The sequence below is a fragment of the Dermacentor andersoni genome, chromosome 4, assembly GCF_023375885.2.
Source record: "Dermacentor andersoni chromosome 4, qqDerAnde1_hic_scaffold, whole genome shotgun sequence".
Taxonomy (NCBI): Eukaryota; Metazoa; Arthropoda; class Arachnida; order Ixodida; family Ixodidae; genus Dermacentor; species Dermacentor andersoni.
In genome coordinates this window covers 109476623-109501740 of record NC_092817.1, presented here as the reverse complement: position 1 = coordinate 109501740, position 25118 = coordinate 109476623, and the positions used below count along the sequence as shown (strand labels likewise).

The following is a 25118-nucleotide window of genomic DNA, read 5'->3' as shown; positions in this document are numbered from 1 at the left end:
CCTTAATACCCACGCCTACCCCAGCGCTTGAAGGTGTGTGTGTTTGTATCTGAAGGCTTACTATGCAGGAGCTTAATACAAAAGGAAAGCGTCAAAGTGAAGAGAATCAACGTGTTGGACTAACACGGCTCGGTATGACGCTCTTAACACCATTATGTTCAGTTTGGTCGTGTCATAATATGCAGATCACAGGGCTTTCTCGTCACGTGGCGCGTTGGTGTGCTCTGTAATCACGATAACGATGCATGACTTAGTGCTAACAAAACGTAAGGAAGAAGACCGGGCACAAAAAACAAACGCTCTCAGAGATAGACGTTGAAAGTGACGGTGCGCGACATAATCTTTTTCGTTTCTCAAGCTCATACCAGAGGCCAATTTGGGCCGGCTCAAAACAGGCCTTGCGTGAGAAGGAGCGAAAGGCTCCAAATAAGTGATTGCCAGAGAGGCGCTAGTTCAATTACTTTCTGTCCTTCAAGGAACTCCTGGCACTAACAAAAAGCTTCCGAAAAAAATATACCTGCAAGTAGCAGCTGCATAACTGGTCAGGAAAAAAATGTCTTGCGACAGCTCGTTATAAGACACCTCTCAGTGTTCGCTCCTTGCCTGATAGTTCAGTGGCAGCAGAGGAATTTAATAAACGACCCAAGGTGACTGGAGTGACGTCATCCCTTGGCGCTAAACCACTTGTGACCCGATCTCTCGCTTCGTTCTGCCTTAAAAACTTCTCGTGGTTGCCCCTAAAAGATAAAGTGAATTACCAGAAAAGAACGGGTAGGGGGGTTGGCACTCACTCGCACTCTTCGTTCTGTCCTTGTGTACAGGGGTCGCTGTACAAAGACTGAGGTAAAAAGCGCATCAGCTACTCATTTTTTATGGTATGGTGCCAAAATTAGAGCAATACATGATGATACTCAAATAAATGAAGAAATAAAAGACAAAATGAAAGAAATCAAGTTCACAAGAGTGCAACCGTGTTCGCTGACATCTTTCTATGGCCTTCAGCAAATTAAACCTACATTATCTAGCCCTTGCACATTGGTGAAAGAGTGTTAACGCAATAAATGAATGCTAGGTCAAAACACACTCCCTTGCTCACGTTTTGTCGATATAGTAGAGGGCATTGTAATGTATACAAGGTGTCCCAGCTAACTTTATCCAGAGTTTGAAAATATGCGAATGTCATGTAGTTGGACATAATGGTGATGAGAAATTTAGTCAAACGGTTTTCCTTCTTTCGGCAAAATAGTCAACTGTTGCCATCTGCAGCGCGTACGCGCGGATGAATCCGGCCGTTTGAACCGCTTACAGATACAGCAGACTGCTAACCGTTGATACTTTTTTTTTTACAGTGACGCTGTTTACCGCTTCCCCCCAATCGTGTCCGCAGATAGAAAAGCGTGAGCAAAAGCTATCATCATCAGTAATGGCTCGTATCCCCCTAAGCAAGCAAAGAATGCATGATATAGAACAACATGGCCAATTTAGCCGTCCGGCAGGCCCACGAAGCGGAAACTAGGCAGGGCCTGGACATCTCGACGTAGGAGACCTGAGACCTGGCCATCAATCTACAGGACACTCAATAAAACTTTTAACCAACCAAATAGTCCCGTAAGGACATCTCCCTTACCATGCCCAGATGGGACATCGAGCGTTTCGTGCGAACTCACTTCTCGGCACTGGCAAATGACCACACCGCATCGGTCACCGTTGTCGGTAATTTTAACGTGGACATTGCCAAGCCACAAAACAGGTGGTTTGTCCAATTCGTCGCCGATGGGTTTGCCTTGACGTGTTTCAGCGATGCCAGCAACAAAAGTAGGCGCCATGTTGTAGAGTATTCTTCGTAGAGTGAGCGGTGAGGGCGTGTAGGTATTTCAAGCGTGCCTTCAAAAAACTTTGGAGGACCTCGCCGTAAGTGATCATGCGGTCCCTCGTCTGCGACTCGTGCAGGTTGCATGATGCAGCCGCGAGGACCTGACTGGAGGGCTGAATGCCTCTCTCCGCCAGAAATGGCGTGCGTGTCCTGTGGACGAATTCTCTGGCGGCTCTGAGAGCGGCTTCGGTGAGAGCGGCCCGGGGCCCAGATCAACTTTACTGTGCAGTGCTGATCGGGAGGGATGTGTTTAAGGATGCGCAGTGCTGGATCAGAAATGAAATCCTTGAGACAATTGCCCACTGTTGTCTTCGAAAGACTGATTATTACTCGGGCTTGAGCGGAGGCGTCCGCTATGGCGTCCTCCTCGCTCTCCTCAGGTAGTGGTGCGAACCGCAGCGCGGTAACGTCATCGAGTGAAGACCTGGCGAGAGCCGTAATGACCATAGCTGTCCGTCGAGGGTACTCAGCCGCGTCTACATGGGCCACATGCGGAAGGGAAGAGACAAGACAACAAGAAGACACGAGGACAGCACTTGTCCACCTAGTTTTTAGTTGTTAGGCTAGTAATTAGTCCAGCTAGTAGTTGTTAAACGCTCACGCCATTCGTACAAAATCATGCAATACCTACAAGCACAATCAGTTACACTTGTATTTCGATGTCTAGCCAAATTTGGCCATGACTAGACACCGCCCTTGCACAAGTATCTGATAAGCCAGAGGCATGCTCGTATATGTTTGTCTATTGTCAAGTACTTCCGGTTATGATTGTGTGCGTTTTCTTTAAAACTTCAGTACGTGATAGAAAGGTGTCCTGGAGGCGAATACGACAAGGACACCGGATGCCATGAAAGCTCCACTGAAGTAAGTATCCTCAAATGCATATGGGTGAAAAGGGAGCCGACAGACGACAAGAACTGCAGTGAAGCACTTGGAGATTTCCGGACAAGAAAATATAACAATAGAGAGAAATACACAACGAAAAAAAGGAAGAGTTGCCAGGAAAGCTCAGAGCGCAGACAGAGTTTGTTAGAGAAGTAGGAGACACGAGGAACCGGATTCCCCGGAGGCTTTCTTGCAGGATTTTCTTTGCCCAGAGACGCTGCGGGTTGCTGTTGGGTGGGGTTATATCGCATGACCCATCGCTCATACGCTTTCTTCCACAATTCATAAGGAAAAACCCAGATCGAGCTCCCGGATCTACAGGTGGAGCTTGGGAATTGACATAGTGCGTGAAGCTATTTTTCTCGCGTTGTGGCTGCTTTAGACGCTTTGCAGCCTTGTACAACAGTTACCGTGCGAACTCGAGAGGCCTTTCTTTTTTTTGCTTTTAGAAAATTCATCATTGTTGGGTGCGTGACTCTTTCTCATGTTATTGGTAATGAATATGGCTAGGCGAATACTCAAAACATTCGAATAACGAATCCATTATTTGACCTTTTCAGTTCAGTCTTCACATTGAACCGTAGCAATTCCTTAATGTCAATATTTTTCTAATAGATTCGGAACATTACAAAATTGTCAGCTGTCATAAATCAAATTTAAAATCGAAGGAAAAGCACGATAAACATTGTCTATTTGTAAAAGTGGGCATAAAACATGAAAAGCTATGCAATGCACCAAGTTTCGCAGCTCGGGAGCTTTAGGCTTTATTGGCTAAACAAAGGTCGTTCGCACTCTCCGAAGATGTCTGGGTATGCGAACAGACCACGGAAGAGGTCAGATTGCCAATAACGCTAATATTAATGCTAATAATAATAAGAGTGCTAACGCTAATGCTAATAATCTATAATAATACAGTGCTAATAATGTGCTAATAATGCTTCACTTGCGCTTTTACTGAGCGCAGATATAAAACGTCCTGTTCAGCGACACTAAGTTGGTAGCTTTATTAATACGACATATAAGAATGTCATAAGAAATGCACATTTTCTTACAGTATGAAAAATAGCTGGACATCACTGAAAAACTCTTAGAAATTTTCGATAACAGAATGAATTCGCTTCTGCATGCTTCTGCATGCTGTAAGTCAAAGTGGTGGGGTGGAGCCGAAGTCTGAGGAATACAACGAGTGTTCAGACGAAATATATGAAGACAAACACAAGACAGAAACAACGACATGCGACACCACGCATTCGATTAAAAGAAAGGTTAGCTCATAATTCAAAGGAATGATGTTTCACTCATGTTGTGCCGGTGATTAAATTCAAGTTTTTTTGTGTTTGTCTGATACATGAGAGGCATTGGTATAGCGTTTCAAACTCGCACCTACGTTAATATCCCTGTCCTCCATCGTGGCGGTTGTTACGCTTTTCCTATAGTTTTGTGTCATACGCTTCTGAGAAAATTGAAAGATGCTGAAAAATGAGTAAGCCAACAAGTAAAGAAACACAACGTTAGGAAGCCTAAACTAGAAAAAGCGTGTTTTTAAAATTTTAAATATGCTTCTTCACATATTGTCAAGGGAAGATCGTCAGCCAAGCCATTTTATGCATTGTGTTTACTTTCAATAGTGTTTACTGCACCAGCGCAAGTCGACCCGCCGCGTCGCTTTTACTACCAATGAAGCTAAAAAGCCGGCTGTCGCGTTTTGGCAAAGGTAGAAATTAAATATGTAACTTGTAGGGTAAAACAAGAAAATATTTCCGTTCTTCTTTACGCGAGTTAAAATGGAGAAGTGCGCCTAGATACGAGAAATATTACAAACAGTAGAGCGAGCTTTCGTGTTTGACCAGAAGAAAAAACAAAACACCTCACTTTAACTGGACAACTACCATTATTCCAGGGCAAGAAGATTAAAATGTCTGTAAAAGCGCACTGATTGGACTCGTCTGATCAATGCATAAAAGTTAATTGTTTAATTGTGCCATAATGAACTGTTCAATCAGCAGTAAAAATAGCTTCCGATTCTGACAAAGTCTCGCACGATTCAACTATTTTCTTTATTGTTTCAAGACGCGTGTCTTTCACCTCGTATTATTATTGTATTGTAAGCTGTTGAATAGCATTTCTACATTATTCACATGATTCGGAGTCGACTGTTCTTTGGAGATCACAGATTTGGTCAATTGTTTTTCTGTTTGTGACCTTTATTTTACCTGTAGTTGGTCTGTGTATGCATCGGTTGCTTCGTGTTCCAGACGCCTAAGCATTCAGCTTTTTTGATAGCTTAGCGTAATATATTAATCATAAAAAACGTAGGAAAGAAAGCGAAAAAGCAGAATATGTTTGAAAGATGATAACTGTACATATATAGTATAATTTCTACAATATCGCGCTTCTGGTTACCAATGATTATTCAATACTCAAACTAAGTGTGTAAGCCAAAGTCATGCTGACGTTACCTGAAGGGAAATTCCAAAAGAAGGAGCGTGTTTGAGTTAGGCTTAACGAATTGCTATCTATATTTATTCCCAAAACTTGGTTCATTCCTGTGTGCAAGCCTCTCTAAGCCACTAATCCAGTCCGAACGACACCTAGAATGTCGTCGCACTTATTTTTCCGTTTTAAAACAGGCACTTCATTATTAATCAATGAATGCCATTCCTGAGGCCAATTCGTTACTTCAAGTGTAAAATAAAATTGCATTTTTCTTCGGGAAGTCATCAACTCTGAGTAGTAGTGATTATATTGAGATCATCTATTATTCCTTAGAAATTGAATGACAGCCTCCATTTGACAGTCCCTGGCAGTCCCTGGCTTTACATACGCGAGAAGACGTTCACGTACAGAGACGGTCGAAAGAAGACGTAGACGCGTAGGCACACGCGCACTCGCACACGTTAACAACATTTGCTTATAGAGCTAAGACTAACCTAAATAAAATACAATACAATATGTTTATTTAACATCTTTCGGATGTTGGGTGCGCCGGCAAAAAGCCAATGAGTATGCCGAAACGCGCGCACGCTGGCGGGCATGCACAAATTCCTTATGACACGATGACATGTTTTTGACACGTGAACACTCATTCCCTATTCGCACACCGGGGCTCACACGCAAAGCAAACAAATGCTTCAACTAATTTGAAATGAAAGGCCGTGGCATATAGGGCATCGGCTAAGTTTGTGGGCTTTCAGCGGAGGCGTGTTATTATGCGAGCTCTTTCTTGTCAAGTGGAGCTTGCAGTTAAATTAAGGGAGGGAAAAACAGAGCAGGAACAGGTGTGTCCGGGAAGTGGAAAGGCACCGAACAGTGCAAGTGTCTGGGCGCGGTTTCATGAAGTTTTCCAGGCGAACTTTCAAGGAACTTGCTGAGCGTGGTTGCTGGGAGCAGCTGCATCTGCTGTTTCCACGAAAAGTTTACGCATACGACACCACTCATATAACTAGTCGGCGAACACGTAGCCCCATCTAAACAAGACATGCAAAAGCCCTGGTGGCCGAATATTTCTCTACGCAATTTCGCAATGAAAGCAAAAACGTGCCTAAATATCCTCACTGCAACAAATACATGCCTTGAAGAGCAAATTTTTTTTAATGAAAATGAATCTTTCTGTACCTTCTTTCTCAGTGTTCGGCGCATGTCCTCGGTCGACTTCTCGCCAAGTGAGCCAAACCTGCAGACAGTGCGAAATCAAAGTTAGCCACCCCAAGACAGAGCCAATGTCATGTCAAAGTGCGCCACATGATACTATGAATTACACGTAATGCGGACTACATTATGGTTTCGACTACGAAAATTAGCGTAATCTGCAGTCGCATGTCTTACGGGGTCACGTGATGGGTTTTTGGATCTTGGGGATTTGCCGGGAAGGGACATAATTGCTGTGCTTCAAAACGCATCGCAGAAGATGAATTGCCTTTAGCCTACATCTTCATGTAAGCTTCGCTACACATGGATTCCCAAATGTCCGTTCAATCTGGCTCTCTTTTTTTTTTAGAGATGCGTATCCAAAGATCTGGCGACGCTACCGGTAATTGGGCGAAGCTAATCTTCATTGCCGCTCGGTGGGATCTACTTTTACAGAAGTCACGCATGAACGGGTTCTTTATACTGCTGTTCGATATATTTTTTTTTTCAAGTATGGATGGCCTGTGTCTGTCTTGCTGGGTTATTTTTTTTCTACGCATTTCTTTCGCGTTACTCGCGCGCTTATACTAGTATTTTTGTGAGAAACACATCGGTATTGTCGCTAAAGCCGAATGACTCTTAGCCCGTGAGCCATCCAATGCTTCCCGAATTTTCTGCCGGGTGCTGACGCAAACTGGATCCTTAACGGTGTCATGTTCGTAGGCGGCATGTCCCCGGCGTTCATCAAGCTGACTTCATCTAATTTGCTGGTGGCTGGCACGGAAATTATAAAGCTGGTTTGAGCGACAGGGATAACGATCGTCTCTGTCAAGTAAGCCTAATGCTGTGTAAAACGAAAATTCCCATCAATTTATATGAAAGGGAGCTTGGAACAGAGACTGTTGACATCCAAGAGAAAGCCTTTATACGGTGCACTTATCAGAACCTTCGGATGGAAGCAGCGTGTAATGGAGTGGCCCGACTTGTCCACCTCTTGTGGTATTAGCTGAAAGACTTTAAACTACTGTCAGATCATGGAAGCACTGCTGTAAAGTGATACCTATTTAAAGCTCCTAACAACAGACCTGAAAGATTTCTGTGATAGAGATTATAATAAAACCAGCCGGTGTTTGTGCAATCACCAGCGCAAAACAGTGTGCGATTAAGTGGGCAATGATAAGTTACGATTTGCGAATACTCCGACTTTCACATTCGTTTACTGCACCGTACAATGATGCACTAAATCCAATTTCGTGAGCGTTCATGGTGCCAGACTATTTGGTAACAGCGCAAAAAAAAAAATATATACGCGTTTAAGTGTGCTAGATTTGAGCAACCTCACCCGTATTCAATTTGGTGTGAACGATGATTCCTTTACCAACTTCTTGCTCGTTAAACTTTGTAGACACGTCATTAGGTTTGTCAATGACACCAGGCCTGGCAGACCGACTGGCCCAAGTATTTTTCAATCGCAAATATATTGAAGGAAAGCATTCGTCTCAAAACTAAACTTTCATACTCTTTGCTTGAGACGACCTGCCTCTACGTCCTAATACCATTTTTCTTTTTTCTGAAGAACTTCAATTCGTGTCTCAGGCTCACTTGAAACTTCGAAAACTTTATTGTAATAATCAAAAATGTTCTGGACGGATGTTACAAGGTATTATACCGACGTTAACAGAGACTGTAGTTAATATACTTTGATTTCAAGAAGAACTAGTGTCTTGTTGATTCTAGGTTACTGTTCGCCGAAGTATAAACGTAAAGTCTCATGCCATTGTTCATCACTGTCATCACTACAAATCGAAAGTGATAGGCACGACAGACACTTCACATTACCATATGATTCCTCGCTTTTGTTATTTGTACGTGATATAATCCGAACCAGAGAATTTCCCAAGATGACGGAAGAGCGCTTCTTATTCCGCGTACTCAATAGACAGTGGCGCGTTTGTTCACAATGTAATCAATAGCAAATTTTGAACGACATAGAGGAGTTCTTGTCCATGACGCGGTAGGCGATCGCCAGTGTAGGAGACATTTTCTGTCACTCTTAATATTTCTTCTATTTGTTACCTTAGTCGTGCCATTTTCTTTTTCATCCATTATGAAAGTAGGTGAAATTAGGCCTATAAGGATGAAACAATACCCTTAAGCCAGAGGTATTTCCATTTGCAATGCGTGAAATTGTATGCGTCACAATGAAGAACCCATTTTTCTTCTACGACAGTCACAGTTTGCCCCTTCACCCGCCCTCAATGGTTTAGCGCATATGGTGTTGCGCTGTACAGCCCAAGGTCGGGGGACCGAATTCTGGCCTCGGCGGCTGCATTTACCCTGCGGGTGAAATGCAAAAACACCCGTGTCCCGCGCTTTGCGCGCACGTTAAAAATCCCCTGGGGGCCAAAATTAATCCAGAGTCCCCCAGTATGGCGTGCCCCATAATCAGATCATGGTTATGGCGCGTTGTACCCCAGAATTCCATTCTCCTTTTTGCTTGCACAGCAGAATAAACTGCTTTTCGCCTCACATACCGAAGGAATACCACATGGCTTGAGATATTCACTTCAATGAAAACGCAACCGCTTTTCGTTTGTGTCCTTCACGTCCGAAAGAAAAGTCATCACATTTTAATAGCTTGTTTTATTGAGCACTTTAGAGTGTTCAAATGGCGCCTTTATCAATCTTTATCTGTCAGGCTTGGCAATTCCGTTGCCAATGTTTACTGGCTTCCGTAAAAAGGATAATCTTATGGAATCGCTAACGAATAGATACGCAACTAAGGATGTAATTATGCCTCATGACATAACTGTTATCACTGTTGCAGGCCATTCTCTGCTCTAAAGATGTTGGAACGCTTAAAACCGTTGCCTTTTAGACACTCATTTCTATACGTTTCTGTACTGTCTTTTCTGAATGCTTTCTTGCTTCCCGTTATTGGTGGTTTATTGAGGCATAACTTACTTATAGACCTTATGAGAAAGAACGACTCCAAGCAAAGCCTATACAAAGGATTCCTTGATAAATAATCTTGCACTCAGGGTTCCACATACCGACATTTGTTATTGTCACCTGTTCTCACATGAGTTAGACAGCCAAACCTGACTACAGCCACTGCTTTCCTGAAGCAGCTGTAATCTAGAATGATGGGTATTTTAGGTTAAACATTGTGTTCAAAAGATACCACCTCACTGGTCGAGTAGCAGCACGTTCTTTGACCAAGGTTGAATGTCTTGCATAGAGATCAGACAGACACATTTCATACATTTTTGTTAGGAACTCCACACTAATGAATACTTATGGTCAAGGCACCTAATCGAATTAACCGCTTCCCACATTGGCTGGTGAAGTGCTTTACTTTTGATAAATCTGAAGCAGTCTTTAAATAACTCAACTTGAATTCAGAGGCACCCAGGACTATAGTGCATCTTCTGCCCGGTTCTTATTCCTGTTTCTTCCTTCTTCACATGGCCTATGGAAGAATAAAAGCAGCCCTCTTTCGGTTTTCATCGCTAGGGAGACAGTGAACGGCATCTTTCTTAATAATTGCAGTTTCTAATCACAAAACTGACCGCAAATAAATGGATACACTCATGCCGGCTTGTTCCATGAATTTTCGTGTCAGCTTGTGAAGGCTTCAGGCTGCTTAACTACTGCAGGAATATTATCCCGAACCAACTGTTATATGTCACTTCAACTGCAGGCACGTTGGCAACGTGACAGCTGCCAGGCTTACATATAGTTATACAAGTAAGAGCGGTTCTCTCTTCACCGCCATTTTCAGTGAAGCTTGCGAGATATTCCAACGGTGTAGTTGATCTCACGGCTTCCTCGATAGAAGGGGGGCCTTGTGATGATGATGTGTGGTGTTTTGTGGCGCAAGGGCCAGGTTTGGCCAAAGAGCGCCATGACAAGTGGTAATGTTAATGTATTATGGAAGATGTGACTTGGCTGTAAAGTGCCCTAAAAATAGTCGCAGTAAAGTGTGTAAAATCTACGTGCTATAAAATTATGGCGATGACTACTGACGAATACTATGAACACTAGAATGCATTGGGGAAAATGATGCAATGTACAAAATATGTGAGATGCTAAAATTTTCTAAGAGCACTACTGCCTCACCAGAGCCCTTGAACCCAAGGGACGAGAGGCATGCGCTATGCGAAACAACTATCACAGCGCTATCCTCTATAGAGAGGAGGCGCTACGAACGCGTGGGGCTAATAACATGCGATACAACATCTTTCAAAAAAACCTAGGACGGCGTTGGTGTCAAAGAGTGGTTCTGGACCAACTAACATAACGGGATGAAGGGGGATGTGGAGCCGGTATGCTAAGAGAAAATGTTTCTTTCTTTCGGATTCGGCTTCCCCACACTCCAGTAGGACGTGGAGGACGGTCAGCCTCTCCCCGCATCTACCACAGGTTGGAGGCTCGTTTCCCGTGAGTAAAAAGTTATGTGTGCCAAAAGTGTGTCCTATTCTTAGTCGGCAGAATAGGACATCTGTCCTGCGGGATTTTGTTACAGGAGGCCAGAAACCTAATTGTGGCTTTATTACATGCAGTTTAGTATTTATTTCTTCGTCCCACATGCGTTGCCAGTGGTTTCGTAGTTTCCGTCTTAAGAAAGGCTTCAGGTCTGTGACAGGGACCGAAGCAGTAGGATTAACTGCATGCAATGAAATTGATGTGGCCATCTGGTCGGCTAGAACGTTTCCCTCGATGCCCCTATGTCCAGGCACCCAGCATATGATCACATGTTGGTTATATATATATGCTTTGCACAGTGCGGAGTAGAGTTCATTAAATACTGGATTTTTGTGATTACAGAAAGACATCAAGGCCTTCACAACACTGAGGGAGTCGGTATATATAACTGATTTCTGGAGTTGCAATTTATTTATATGCTTTACGGCCGACAGCAGTGCGTAGGCCTCAGCCGTAAAGATACTAGTTTCCGGATGCAGTACGTCGGATTCCGAGAAGGATGGACCGACGGCTGCATAGGACACCCCGTCGTGTGACTTTGATGCGTCTGTATAGAACTCCGTGCAGGAGTACTTGTGCTGGAGTTCCCAGAAATGCATCTGGATTTCAATCTCTGGAGCATGCTTTGTGACTTCCACGAAAGATATATCGCATTGTATGAACTGCCACTCCCAAGGAGGTAGCAGCTTGGCTGGATGCATTAGGCGAAGCTCGAGGAGTGGAACATGCATTTCTTCACTAAGCTCCCTCACACGCAGCGAGAAAGGCTGTCTTACGGAGGGACGATTGCGAAAGAATGTGGCACATGTCATGACATTAATGGTATTAAAACACGGATGTTGAGGATTTGAGTGGACTTTCAGAAAATATGTTTGGCTGATATATGTTCTCTGAAGATGAAGTGACCACTCATTTGATTCTGCATATAAACTTTGTATGGGACTTGTTCTGAAAGCGCCTGTGGCTAGTCGGATTCCTAGATGGTGGACTGGGTCTAGCATCTTTAGTGCGCTCGGGGCGGCAGAGTGATAAATCACGGCACCATAGTCTAATCGTGAGCGAATGAGGCTTATAGAGTTTCAATAAACACTTCCTCTCACTACCCCATGTAGTCTGGGATAGAAGTTTCATTATGTTCATCGTTTTCAGACATTTTTCTTCAAGATGTTTAATGTGGGGGACGAAAGTGAGTCTGTAGTACAGCGTAACACCTAGAAATTTGTGCTCTTTGTTTACAGGTATTTGTTGTCCACCCAGTTCTAAGCAAGGATCTGGGATCATTCCTCTCTTTCTTGTAAAAAGAACGCAAGAGCTTTTGTTAGGATTGATGTTAAATCCATTCTTGTCTGCCCACATCGACACTTTGTTCAGGCCATGCTGTACCTGTCTCTCGCACACTGCGAGGTTACAGGATTTGAAAGCTATCTGTATGTCGTCCACGTAGATAGAATAGAAGATTGCCAGTGGTAATGAAGCGCGAAGCGTGTTCATCTTCACGATGAAGAGTGTGCAGCTGAGCACGCCTCCTTGGGGTACACCCGTTTCTTGGGTAAAAGGAAGCGAAAGTACGTTACCGACATTTAAGCGGAAGGTACGACTGGACAGATAGCTTTCAATTAGGTTTAGCATATTACCATGGATGCCCATTTCTAACAAGTCTCTTAGGATTCCGTAACGCCACGTTGTATCATACGCCTTTTCCATATCGAGAAATATCGATAGGAAGAACTGTTTATGTATAAATGCGTCCCGGATATTTCCTTCAACACGTACGAGATGATCGGCTGTGGACCGCCCTTCTCGGAAGCCGCACTGATACGGATCAAGCATTTTGCTCATTTCAAGGAAATGGATGAGTCGCCGATTAATCATTTTTTCAGATACCTTACAAAGGCAACTCGTGAGCGCGATAGGGCAGTAACTTGCCACTAAGGAAGGATCTTTGCCTTGTTTCAAAACAGGAACCACAATGGCTTCTTTCCATGCAGTTGGGAGGTATCCTGCAGCCCAAATGGTGTTGAAAAGTGTGAGTAGTGTAACTTGGGTGTCATTGTGTAGGTTTTTGATCATTTCATACATGATTCTGTCAGATCCCGGTGCAGAGCTCTTGCATGAGCTCAAGGCAGCTCTCAACTCGGCAATACTGAAAGGGCAGTTGTACGATTCATTCTGTAGACATTTTCTTTTGAGTGGCTTACATTCTTCTATTTGCTTATACTTCAGGAAGGATTTCGAATAATGTTTTGAACTTGACACACTCTCAAAGTGCTCCCCAAGTGAGTCTGCCTGATGTTGCAGCGTATCACCCTTTGTGTTTACCAGAGGGAGTAAATATGTTTGTCTCCCTCTAATTCTATTTACGCGGTTCCAGACTTTCGCCTCATCTGTAAACGAGTTGATGTTCGATAAAAACTTTTGCCAACTCTCTCTTCTGGCCTGTCGGCGAGTTCTCCTGCCTTGAGACTGAACTTTCTTAAAGTTAACAAGATTCTCTGCAGTGGGCGAAGCACGTAGCAACCCCCACGCTTTGTTTTGATTCCTACGTGCGACTCTACATTCATCGTTCCACCACGGGACATGCCGTTTGCATGCCGAGCCACTTACTTCACGTATGCATTTAGATGCGGCATCTATAATGAAAGCTGTAAAGTAATCCACAGCAGCATCAATTTCTAACGAGGACATGTCATCCCATGATATGCTAGTTAAGGTTCGGAATTTCTCCCAGTCGGCTGTATCGATTTTCCACCTGGGAGCCTGTGGTAGACATTCGTTTTCTTGATATGTTCTTATTAGTATAGGGAAGTGGTCGCTCCCGTAAGGATTGTCGTTAACTTCCCATTCAAGTTCAGACAGTAGTGACGGGGAGACTAGGCTCAGATCTACTGAAGAAAATGTTCTGTTTGCAAGAGAATAGTATGTCGCTTCCTTCTTATTCAGAAGACAAGCGCCAGAAGAGAAAAGGAGCTGTTCAACAAGACGTCCTCGCGCATCTATACGAGGGTCGCCCCACAGGTAGTTGTGTGCATTGAAGTCGCCAAGAACCACATAAGGTTCTGGCAATTCATCTATAAAGGATTGAAATTCATGTTTAGTTAATTTGTAATGTGGGGGTATGTAAAGCGAGCAAATATTTATGAGTTTGTTTATTAGTACAGCTCGCACCGCCACTGCTTCAAGGGGCGTTCGTAGCTGTAAAGGTTGACATGCTACACTTTTATGAGTGAGAATTGCCACACCACCAGATGATGCGATGGCATCATCGCGATCTTTGCGAAACGTAACATACGTACGGAGAAAGTTTGTGTGTTTGGATTTTAAATGTGTTTCCTGTAAACACAGCACTTTTGGATTATGTTTGTGGATGAGTTCTTGCAAATCATCAAGGTTTCTAAGAAGACCTCGGACGTTCCACTGAATTATTTGTGTATCCATTTTTAAAGTAAATTGGTGCTGTGTTTACGGAAACCGAAGTGATGCCTTAGATTACAGAGCTCTTTCGAGGCCCTGTAACCGGGGTTTTGCTTTTCTGAAGCGTTCGAGGGAGCCTCGCCGCTCCTTAGGCGCTTGGTGCGCCTTGAGGGTAGGTGTAGTGTCCATTGCCTCGTGTGAGGCGCCGGACACGTGCTCTTGAGAGCGAGAAGTTACTAGAGAGGGTCCCGCCTTGGAGGGCAAGACCCCTGCGCCCACCAGCCCGGAGGTCGATGGGGCTCCCTGAGGGATTTGGCTGCGCCGGCTGTTGCCAGCGCAGGAAGGGGCCGGGGAGGCCGGGGTAGCCTCGGCTGCGCCAACCTTCGGGGTCGGTGATCCCTCATTGAGGGTTGACGGAGCAGCGCTAGCTGCAACCGCCGCGGGGGCAGATGGCGTAGCTGCCGACTCACTGCCTGTGGGTCGGACAGCCGCCGGAGGCCGTCGTGACGCTGCCCCCTTACGCGCCACATCGGCAAAGCTGCTCTCTGACAGGTATGACACCCGCCTACGTGCCTCTTTGAAGGATATATGTTCTTTGACTTTGATTGTCACAATTTCTTTTTCTCTTTTCCAAGACGGGCAGGACCGCGAGTATGCGGCATGCTCGCCTTCGAAGTTGACACAATGCGGAGGGTTCTGGCACGTTTCGGAGGAATGTTCATTGTCACTGCACTTTGCACATGTGAGCCGGCTTCAACAGTTCTGTGAACTGTGGCCGAACCTTTGGCACTTAGAGCATCTCAGAGGATTGGGAACGTATGGCCTAACACGAAGTTTGATATAACCGGCCTCGATGGACTCGGGGAGGGCACTTGAACCGAAAGTGAGTATCAGGTGTTTCGTCTTGATCTCTTTACCATCTCGCCTCATCTTAATTCGCTTAACATTTATGACATTCTGTTCGCTGAAGCCCTCCAAGAGTTCAGCTTCTGTGAGCTCTAGCATGTCATCGTCCGAGACAACGCCGCGGGTGGTGTTCATGGTACGGTGCGGAGTTACTGTTATTTGGGTCTCCCCAAATGAGACAAGTTTCGGCAGTTTTTCATACTGCTTCTGATCGTGGAGCTCCAAGAGGAGATCACCACTTGCCATTTTCGACGCCTTATATCCTGTTCCAAAAACTTCAGTTAAAGACTTCGAAACAAGGAACGGTGAAATGTTACGCACTAGTTTCTGTGGGTTTTCTGAGTGAATCACATGGTATCTAGGAAAGTTCTGGACTTGTCGTCCGAAAAACTGAAAGAGATCTTCGGTGCGCCCTCGTTTCTGAGGGCGATCAGGTAGTTTAGGAAAAGCGTTTTCCATAAGGACAGTTGTGTTTTCGGCCGCGATGCCGACCACCAACCATGGAGCCCTACAGGGGGACGTGACAGAAGTTCCTGCAAGGGGAACCCTGCCAACGCCAGCCGTACATCGCTGCTATAAGCAAATACAGCATAACCAAGGCTGGCTAGCTACACAAGGTTAACCCTTGCCGCCGGGAAACTAGGAAGTGAGGAGAAGTGATGAGAAGACAGGAAAGATGAAAAAGACGAGAGAGAAAGACGAAGATTGGAGAGGAGGACAGGAAAAGGCGACTACCGATTTCCCCCGGGTGGGTCAGTCCGGGGGTGCCGTCTACGTGAAGCAGAGGCCAAAGAGGTGTGTTGCCTCCGCCGGGGGGCCTTAAAGGTCCGAACACCCGGCATCGGCTAAACCCCCAGGATCCCCCTTTCACCGGACGCGGCTAAGCCGCGCACGGCTACACGCGGGATGGTCCAACCCCCGTGTGCTAGGGTACGTGGTGTCGCAACACACCAAACGCCTGCTTGAGCAGACGCCCCTGCGGGGAAGGGGGGCCTTGTAGCACGCTACTACGTGCCACAGTGGTCCGACTAAAAAGACGACGATGACACGCCCAGCACGTAGTTGCACGCTACTGTGCCTGTATGGCTATATAGTGAGCTATATTGGCCTTAAAAGATATCTAGGTCACAACTTTGAGTTCTTAAACCACCCCGCACGAAACTTGTCCTAAAACAATATTAGGTTGCGACGTATCATTCATGCAATGTTTTCTCATAAATGGCAGATCAGACCGTTCATCTGCAGAGCTAGACTTCTTGCTTTATGCTGAATTCAGTGGCACCTTCAGACAATTCACCTAGTATGAAACACGCCTAAATTGAAACAAACTCTCTTGTTAGAGTCCGTTATAACGGACTCACATACTGCACTCTCGAAAGCCTGGCAATGCATTTCGGTTTGCAGGTCCCCTTGCGTATTTTTCACTGACTGCGTTCTGCGGCTGCCTTTTTATTTACAGCTTCTGCAACGGCAGAAGCTTTACTTCCACTGGCTCACCCGCCCCTGCCACGTCCTATGCCGGTCCTTTTCTCACATCCTGATTGATTTTTGGGGGCACCTATGCTACAGCTATAAAAGCAAACGCCCCATACATGCCTCCAAGCCATCTTTTTCTCTATTACCACCAAGGAGGGAACACGTAGAGTGCAGGAGCAGTCACAAAGATAAAAAAAAAAAACTAGTCACCCCTTCTAGTTTCTCCGGATCGTGTTCGGAATAAGCCAAACGGAGAAAATCACCATTTTCACTTCTTGCTGGCCCACCTTCGCTTGGAGAAAAGGCCGGCACATAGCGCTTTTTTATTCGATTCAGTTGCTATTGTCTTTTTGTTGGTTTTGTTTTATGTCTCCAGCAAGAATAACTGTCGGCCCCAGACTTCATTTTGCCAACTGCCGCGTGGTAGCGCTGCAAGCGGAAAATAAAATAGACCACGTAACTGTGGTCTTTCTATCGTTTCTTTTAGATGAATGTATACGCTGCTTTCTCTTACTATCTGGCGATGCAGTCCATCGTGGCTGCAGGCAACGCCGAAATCTAAATAGAAAACCTAAGTTTTCTTATATTTCAATACACACAAGCGCACCACTCCATTGTTTCCCATTGTTTGGCGTTGCGGTATATACATATGTATATATATATATATATATATATATATATATATATATATATATATATATATATATATATATATATATATATATATATATATATATTCTTACGATATGACTTACGGAAATCGCGCTTCTCGGCTTCATTTCTTCTCGTTCATATAGGAATATACGCGTATATACTGATACTGTGATGCCTCTTTTTTCTATTCCTCAATGCTGTGCAAGGTGAGATCACCGAAAAAACAATACAGCTCCTGGAGTCGGTATCTTTTCTCCGGAAGACGGAGTGCTCCCTCGCGTTATATTTCTTGGCGATCGATCAAGCGATTTCTTCTTCATCAAGGAAAGAAACCAACCAAGGACAATTTCTCGATGACGAAAAAAGAAAGAAAAATGGAGGCAGGAGTCCGTCCCATCTTCCTTGCTTCGAATTTTCAAATTTTCGGAAAGCGTAGCTTCCACTGGCCAGCGGTAGCCTTTCTGGATAAAAAAAACTAACTTGGGCAACCGAGCTCACATTGGTCTATGTGACTGCTCTGTTTTTGCACACGACAGAGACAAAAGAAGGAAAGGAATTGCAGGAAGGCCAATTAAACGAGTGTCCTGCTTGACACCTTACAGAAGGGATAAAAGAAAGCAGGAATAGATGTAGAAAAGCGGGAGAGCATGAACAATACGAACACAGAAGAGACTGCAAGTAGCTATAAATGGCCGCTCAGGCCAGTGTATTTCAAGAACAGCAATCGTGCACAGCTAGTATTTTGCGCAGCATCGTATGTGGCCACGGTCCGAGTATCTTGGACTCAGACAGCGGTCTCGAGTCCTGCTTGTTTAAGGTAATCCGCAGAGGGGAAGCGACTCATATTGTAGCGAGGACTTATACACAAAAAATGGCTATTGCTTTATTTCCAGCGGTAATAGTTGTACGTCAGGCTATCAACCATTCTAATACTGTAGGAGTAAGCGGTCGTAAACGCAACTGCTAGCCACAGGTGGTACTCCAGCGTTGCTTCCTAGCGGCAAAGGCTAGATCGCACCTGTAGCCTCGAGGTGCGCATCATACGCAGTCAAAACTTGGGGCACAAGTTTTACACATACGCTATTGAACTTTAGCCAAATGATATAATTCCCACATTAATAAGTTCAGCGGAATGAGAGGACCTACACTAACCCAGCTTTTATCCCATAAGAGCTTTTGCTCGTATGATAGCGTAGGGCGGGTGGGGGGCGGGAAGTGCGATGGGCGGCCACCCACTAATGATGGCGATCAGTGTGAAAACCAGGCGCTGAAAGATTGACCACTTTAATTACGTGAAACTTTCGTGAACGCGGGCCCAGGTATACGGCTTGGTTGTGCAAGCTTTTCTAAGAAGGAGTTTCGGTCTTCCTAATGCGATTCGGCCTTATAAAGCACTTTGCCGTAGTTATATAGGTAGGTTCCTGTGTGCTAGCGTTTCGACTTCTTCAATAAAAAGCTTATATAATGGTGAGATTCGAATCAGGGTCCCACACGGTAGCAGCCCAATACTGTGTTTATTAGGCGAAAGGCTCATATACGGCATGCACGCGTGTCCCGTTTGAGCTTCTCCAAATTCAAGGAATGGCCCGTATCGACCTTGGGCAGATATTTGAATTAAAGAGACATTTTTGAGCCACATCAAAACAACAAAAACAAATTCAGGCTTCGGTCACGACATTGGCAGAATTCAGTTCGGAGTCACCACACAAGCACGACCAATATTGCCACCACACTGCCCTGAATGGACGATGTCGTCTCTACGTATACGGCAGTTTGTTCATGATATAGATTTCGAAAAAACCTAGTCTACCAAGCGGCTATTTTCAAACATCATTAGGTTATATTAAGAGGAAGCTTTAGCTCGGGCCCAACTCCGACGCGGCCTATTCAAATACATGTAAAACGCAAAAACGTTTTTCTGAGATGAAACTACTACTCCGATTGAAACTACTGCACCTATCTTAATGAAATTTGTTGCATTTGAGAGAGAAAGTTAAGTTCTAATGAATGTTGGAAGTGGAATTTCGATTTATAGCTTGAATGTTGTTAAAAGATTTTCTAAAATTCGAAAGCTTGAATAAAATAGAAGCACGAAGTTTATAAATTCATAGCTCTGCATCAAGAACAGATATCGCGGTTCTGTAAACAGCATCCATTAGATCACTTAAAGCGGACAAATTTGATTTGTCATTTTACAGCTTGCGCGAATTTGTTACGTTGGTTACAAGATTTCAGCAAAAGCTGTATTTCCATATTACTAAATTTTTTTATATTCATGTGTAAAGCATTAATTTTGTCCACTTTAGATGTACTATTAGATGCAATTCACAGAATTGTATTATCATATTTTGTTGTTGAGTTACAGGGTTGTAAACTTGATAATTTCGTTCCTTCAAAATTTTCAGTTTTTGCCAATTTTTAATTGAAAATGGACAACGTAACTCAAAAATTCGAAACCAGCAATGACTAGATTTTAAGTTTTTCTTTTAAATGCAACAAACCTCGTCAAATTTGGTGCAGTGGTTACCGAGAAAAATGAATTCTCCTTTTAGATGTATTTAGATAGGAGCACCCGAGATAAAGCTTCCTCTTAAGCCTAAATACTCGAACACGACACATCTCTTATGTGTTGCCAGTACCTCAAAACTCATCGTGTGGTTTGTGTGTACCCTATAGAGGTAAAAGCATTATCGCTTTCATCTCAAAGGGCAAACATCTCAAATAGCTAGTTCGCCATTGTACGAAAGAAGTATGCGCAGAAGTGCAGCCTTTTGGTTAGAGCATTGGGTGGCTTTACTGGGGGACTGAGGTTCGAATTCAGCCCTTTTTTTAGTGTTGAGTTATTCGGCGAAACCGCGGAAACGCCCAGCAGCTACGGTCAGGAAAGTGCGGGAGGGTTCGCAAAGCAAGCTTCGCTTTAATACCGAACCATCAGCACTTGTAAAGCACTATGTTCTTATTGAGTAAAAGAAACTCTCGGATTCTCTCGCACAACCCAAGTATTTTTTTCTATATTAACCATGAAGTTCGGTAATGGCTTTCAAGAAGAATACGCCGGTAGTTAGAGAAACTATACCAACGACTAGGACTTAACGTGGCCGAAGCAAACAGGCTCCTCTACTGCACTGCTCAAAATGCAAGTCCGTGTTGCGACAACAGCGGCTGTGTGAAGTGGATCGGACATACTTTATTAGACTAAAGAGCACGCAGTGATGAAAGGGTCATGTACAAGACCTATATGATAACAATCTGTCAAAACCCGTTCTCACTAACGCACACATTAGGACTCTTCGTCAATGCAATGGCACGCGCTCAATTTCTTGTTTTATTATCTTCTGTCAATTGACTTCCTCTCACATGTCTGTTATTCGGACAATATGCAGCGAATAAAAATACCAGTTGTCAAGTCAAGACGACTCATATACTCGGACAAGTAGGGCTCAAAAGCCAAGTCGTGTTAGTAGTGTCAAGCCTAGATTTCTTGTATATTTTTTTCAATTTCTTTTTCTTTTGCCCTCCTTCTTCTAGGACCTTTCTCTCGCCTTTACCCACTCCCTTGCATTGTAGCATATAGGCGAATGCTTCCACACCAGCGAACCCCTTGCAATTAAACAAAAAGACCTCTCTCTCTCTATATATATATATATATATATCTTTCTTTCTATCTCCCAGACAATATCATCTACGCCACCTCTAACTGCCGATGCCCCTTGCGTAATGGAAATATTGCAAATACAGGCCTTAAGATTCAACAAACAAAAATTTCAATTTCTTCAAAACTGGTATTATGCTATGCCGACTCTGGCACCTTCTCTGCAAACATTGCTATTGGCACATTGAACCGGCTGCTCATTCGAGTGAGAAGGTATGATCACTGTCTTGTGAATGTAGAACTCGAATATACTTATGAACATGGGTTTTCTAAAGATGTGGACGTACATTTTCCGGTAGCAGTGACTACCACCAAGATTTAATTTTTGATTATGTAGACAGTTTTTGAATTACTTACAGCTCCTCCCTAATCAACGAAACAGCCCCTTGAGCGCCTTGTTATTGAATATGCAATGAACGCAGGCATGCATGAAAGCCGTGGTACTGTTGATTAGCTCAGCATTCGTTCTTATATGTCGCTGTTCTTGCTGAAGAACAGGAAAAGTCTCGCTGTTCACTTGGTAAGAAACCTCGCTTACGGAATTCCCATGATTATGATACCATCGTGTGGCGCCACATGCTCGTCGCATTCCACAAGATATGCATAGGAATCTTGCTTGGCAAGATTCCTATGCATATCCTATGTCATATCCTATGCATATCCTATGATTCCTATATCACATACTTTTCCTTGCCACTCTCTACCGTCTTTTCTTTAGCTAACCCGCCATTATTGTTATACTCTTCTCTAAATAACGTTTCTCGTTCTCCCAGTGCCTTAATATCTAAAGTTGTAGAATGTGTACTATAATGTGACGGCTACAATGTGGGCTTCTCCTTAGGCAAGCGTGCGCAATGTTTCTTGTGATTAAGAAAAGACGGTTCGAGCTTCTTTTAAGTGGCAACATATTAAACTTTGACTTTAGTTTTCTAATGAACTTGATTGCAGCTTTAGTTGCAGGTTTTGCTATCCGAGCACTGACACTTTTTTTTGGCCAATCAGCAGATGTCTCTACCCCGACAACAATCTTCTGGCTACACGAGGTTCTCTATTTTGGTAGTCGGCAAGAAATATTAACATGATTGTCAGAAATGCCGCTTCGGAGAACTCGTGAAACAGTGCGGGCGTAGTTTGAAAGTCGTCCTCAAAGACACAACTCTTTTTTTTATCTTCAGGCAAAAAATAGGTACACGTACACATAGGTAAGCAACGACGATAAGAAAGCATGAACTATCCTATTGTGCTGGAGAAGAACGAGCAGTAGGCACTGCTTCCAAGAAGACGACAACGACAGCACCATACGTGAGCGGAACCGGCGCTGGAGGTGGCTGGTTAGCGAGGGGTAGTGCGACGCTGACTTGTTCGTGTATGACCAGTCGGAGTTCCGGAGACAAAGAGGACTCAGACAACTGGGTAGCATGCAGAAGTGACAGTTGACGCGCGACTTCGTTGGTAACGAATTCTGTAATTTGGTCGAGGAACCAGGAGTGCACGGGAGCAGCACTTGAACTATCGGTTAGGGCCGAAAGTGCGTCGTCTGGCGCGACAGCTCGGCGCATAGTAAAGCGTTGCTTGTGGAGCTCATCTTAGCTCTGGCACAGCGTAATGACGTCGTCAGCCACTTGAGTATTTTTCGTCAAGAGCCCTTGGAATGCATCATCTAGCTTCTATGGCTTTCAGGACATTCATTATCTTTTCAGCTTCGGGCATAGCGGGATTAATGTGACGGCAAAGGTCAACTATATCTTCAATGTAGCTGCTGAAGTTTTCACCCTTTTGCTGGGCGCGACCACGCAAGTATGGTTCCGCGTGAAGCTTCCGCGCAGTAGGGTGACCGCAGACTTCTTTGAAAGACTGTATAAATGCTGTCCTTGTAGAAAGGGCGGATTCATGACTCCGGAACCAGAGAATAATTACTTCAGAAAGATAGATGACGTTAGTCACTTAAGCTGTGTGATCTCATTTGTTATGAGCACTCACGCGGTCATATGGCGAGAGGCTATCCTCCCCGTCATGATCATTGGTGCTGCAGAATACAGGAGGATCTCGTTGGTGTAGAGAACCGGAGCAGACTATAGGCGATGCCTAGGGAGGAGCGGGCTGTGTGGCGTCCTCAGGCATGGCAGAAACGGGAGGGAGAGTCCGGCTGTGGAGTTCTAGGTCGGCAAATGATCTAGCACTTCCACCAAATTGTCTAGAGGTATTCTGGAGCAACTAATAAAGCTCTCTGAGAGTCGCACAGCTCGCAGTGACAGATCACACAGCTCAGGTGATCCAAGCACATGGCTTCAACGACACTCGTCGTCGTCGTCTTCCTCGAAGCAGTGCCTACTGCTCGTTCTTGTCCAGTACGTGTTCCTGCGACTCCGTTATTGCTGGAGCGGGATGCATCGATTCGTCCGCAAAAAGTTCGCTCATGCCTCAAGTGTCAACGCCGCAAGAATACCCTTCGTCCCTCAGCTGCCCCACTGTAACCATTGCCTTGCCCAGGACGTCCCTTTGACCGCGTAGGAGTTGATGTTTACGGGCCCCTTCCAAGTACATCAGATGGCAACTGCTGGGTGATTGTTGTGATAGACCATATTACGCGCTACGAGGAAACTTCGTCTCAGCCCAACGCACCTGCGCGTGATGTTGCCTGGTTCCTTCTGCGTAACATCATACTTCGCCACGGAAACCGCAGTGAATTGCTGAGTGACAGAGGCCGTGTCTTTCTCTCAGACGTTAAAGAAGTACTACTCAAGGAAAGTCATGTAATTCACCCTACCCCTACTGAATACCACCCGCAAACTAATTGGATGAGTGAGCGCTTTAACCGCGCTCTTGGCGACATATTAGTCATGTACGTCGCAACTGACCAGACGAATTGGGACCGCGTCCTACTCTTCGTGATTTATGCCTATAATACCGCCACACAAACCACTAAGGGATTTTCCCCGTTCTTTCTTCTTTATGGGTGCGAGCTTTCCGGCACAGTGGATATCATCCTTCCGTATCGCCATGGCACAACTAAGGCTACTACCATGTTCGAAGGTGCTGCAAACGTAGAAGAATGCCGAAAGCTCGCCCGCCCATTTACTTCGGAGAATCAGCAGCGACAGAAGCACTGTCAGGATATCCCTGCGTCTCCTGCATCATATGCTCCTGACTCACTAGCCTGGCTTTGTGTTCCTGCTGCCAGCCCTGGACTTTCCCGTAAACTTGTTTCCAAGCCCCAGGGTCCCTACCGTGTGGTCAGCACGGTGAACTGTTTGGTAGAACCCCTTGAGCCATCTTCGGATAAGCGCCACCGACGTCGCAATATTGTGCACGTGCATCAGCTAAAGCCTTACTTCGATCCAAATGTACTATCCTGTCCATAGGTCGCCGCGACGTCTCCTCTTCCCTGGGGAGATAATTGTACTGGAGAACAACGAGCAGTAGGCACTGCTTCGAGGAAGGCGACGATGACAAGTTTGGTTGAAGCCGTGCGCCCGGATCGCCTGAGCCGTGTGATCTCTCAGTGGGGGCTGTGTGAGTCCCTGAGAGCTTCATTAATTACTCCATACAAAACACTATTTTATTTCGCTATCTAAGCAATGCTACAACAACGTGCTACCTGATCAGGCGTCTGTATATCCATTCACGGGTCTTTTACGCAATGGCTACTATAAAAAGAACGAAACAGAAATTTCCTGATTCCCGTTTGCTCACTTGTGGTTCCGCACTACAGTGTCCAGGTCATAATTTACTTGTCAGCTAACATAAAGCACGTACAGTGATCAAGGAAGCGGTGTTGATTCGCTGTTTGCCAAGCAACACAAATAACCGAATCATGCAACAATCAGGAATGCACTTTTCGGTCTACCAGACAAAAATCCGCACAAAGCTGCCACAGGAGAGCTGGGCATGTTCTCATAGGCTATGAATGCAGAATTGTAGAAACAACTGTTTTTGTTGCGGTATCTGAGTTTTAGAACAGTCATCTATAGTACCTTCGCTATTTCTGTTTGACTCTTTTTGCAGTTCATCTATCAACTCAGCGAAGCGGAGTAGCCGGCTCAATCTAACAGGCACCAACATCTCCTTGCATGCAGTTATCAATAAAAAAAAAGAATGCCTCAAGCCGCACGCTGACAAAATAAGTCGACGGACAAACAGCACGAG

At 44.7% G+C, this 25118-nt stretch overlaps 1 long non-coding RNA gene across 1 annotated transcript in view; it reads right to left on the bottom strand.

Moving 5' to 3' along the window:
* The window catches only part of LOC129386394 (uncharacterized), a 61155-nt gene that overhangs the window by 25565 nt on the left and 10472 nt on the right, over positions 1–25118 (bottom strand). The window contains exon 2 of the long non-coding RNA XR_008613786.1: positions 6374–6431. This is a non-coding gene — a long non-coding RNA (uncharacterized lncRNA). The remainder of the gene's footprint in view (positions 1–6373; positions 6432–25118) is intronic.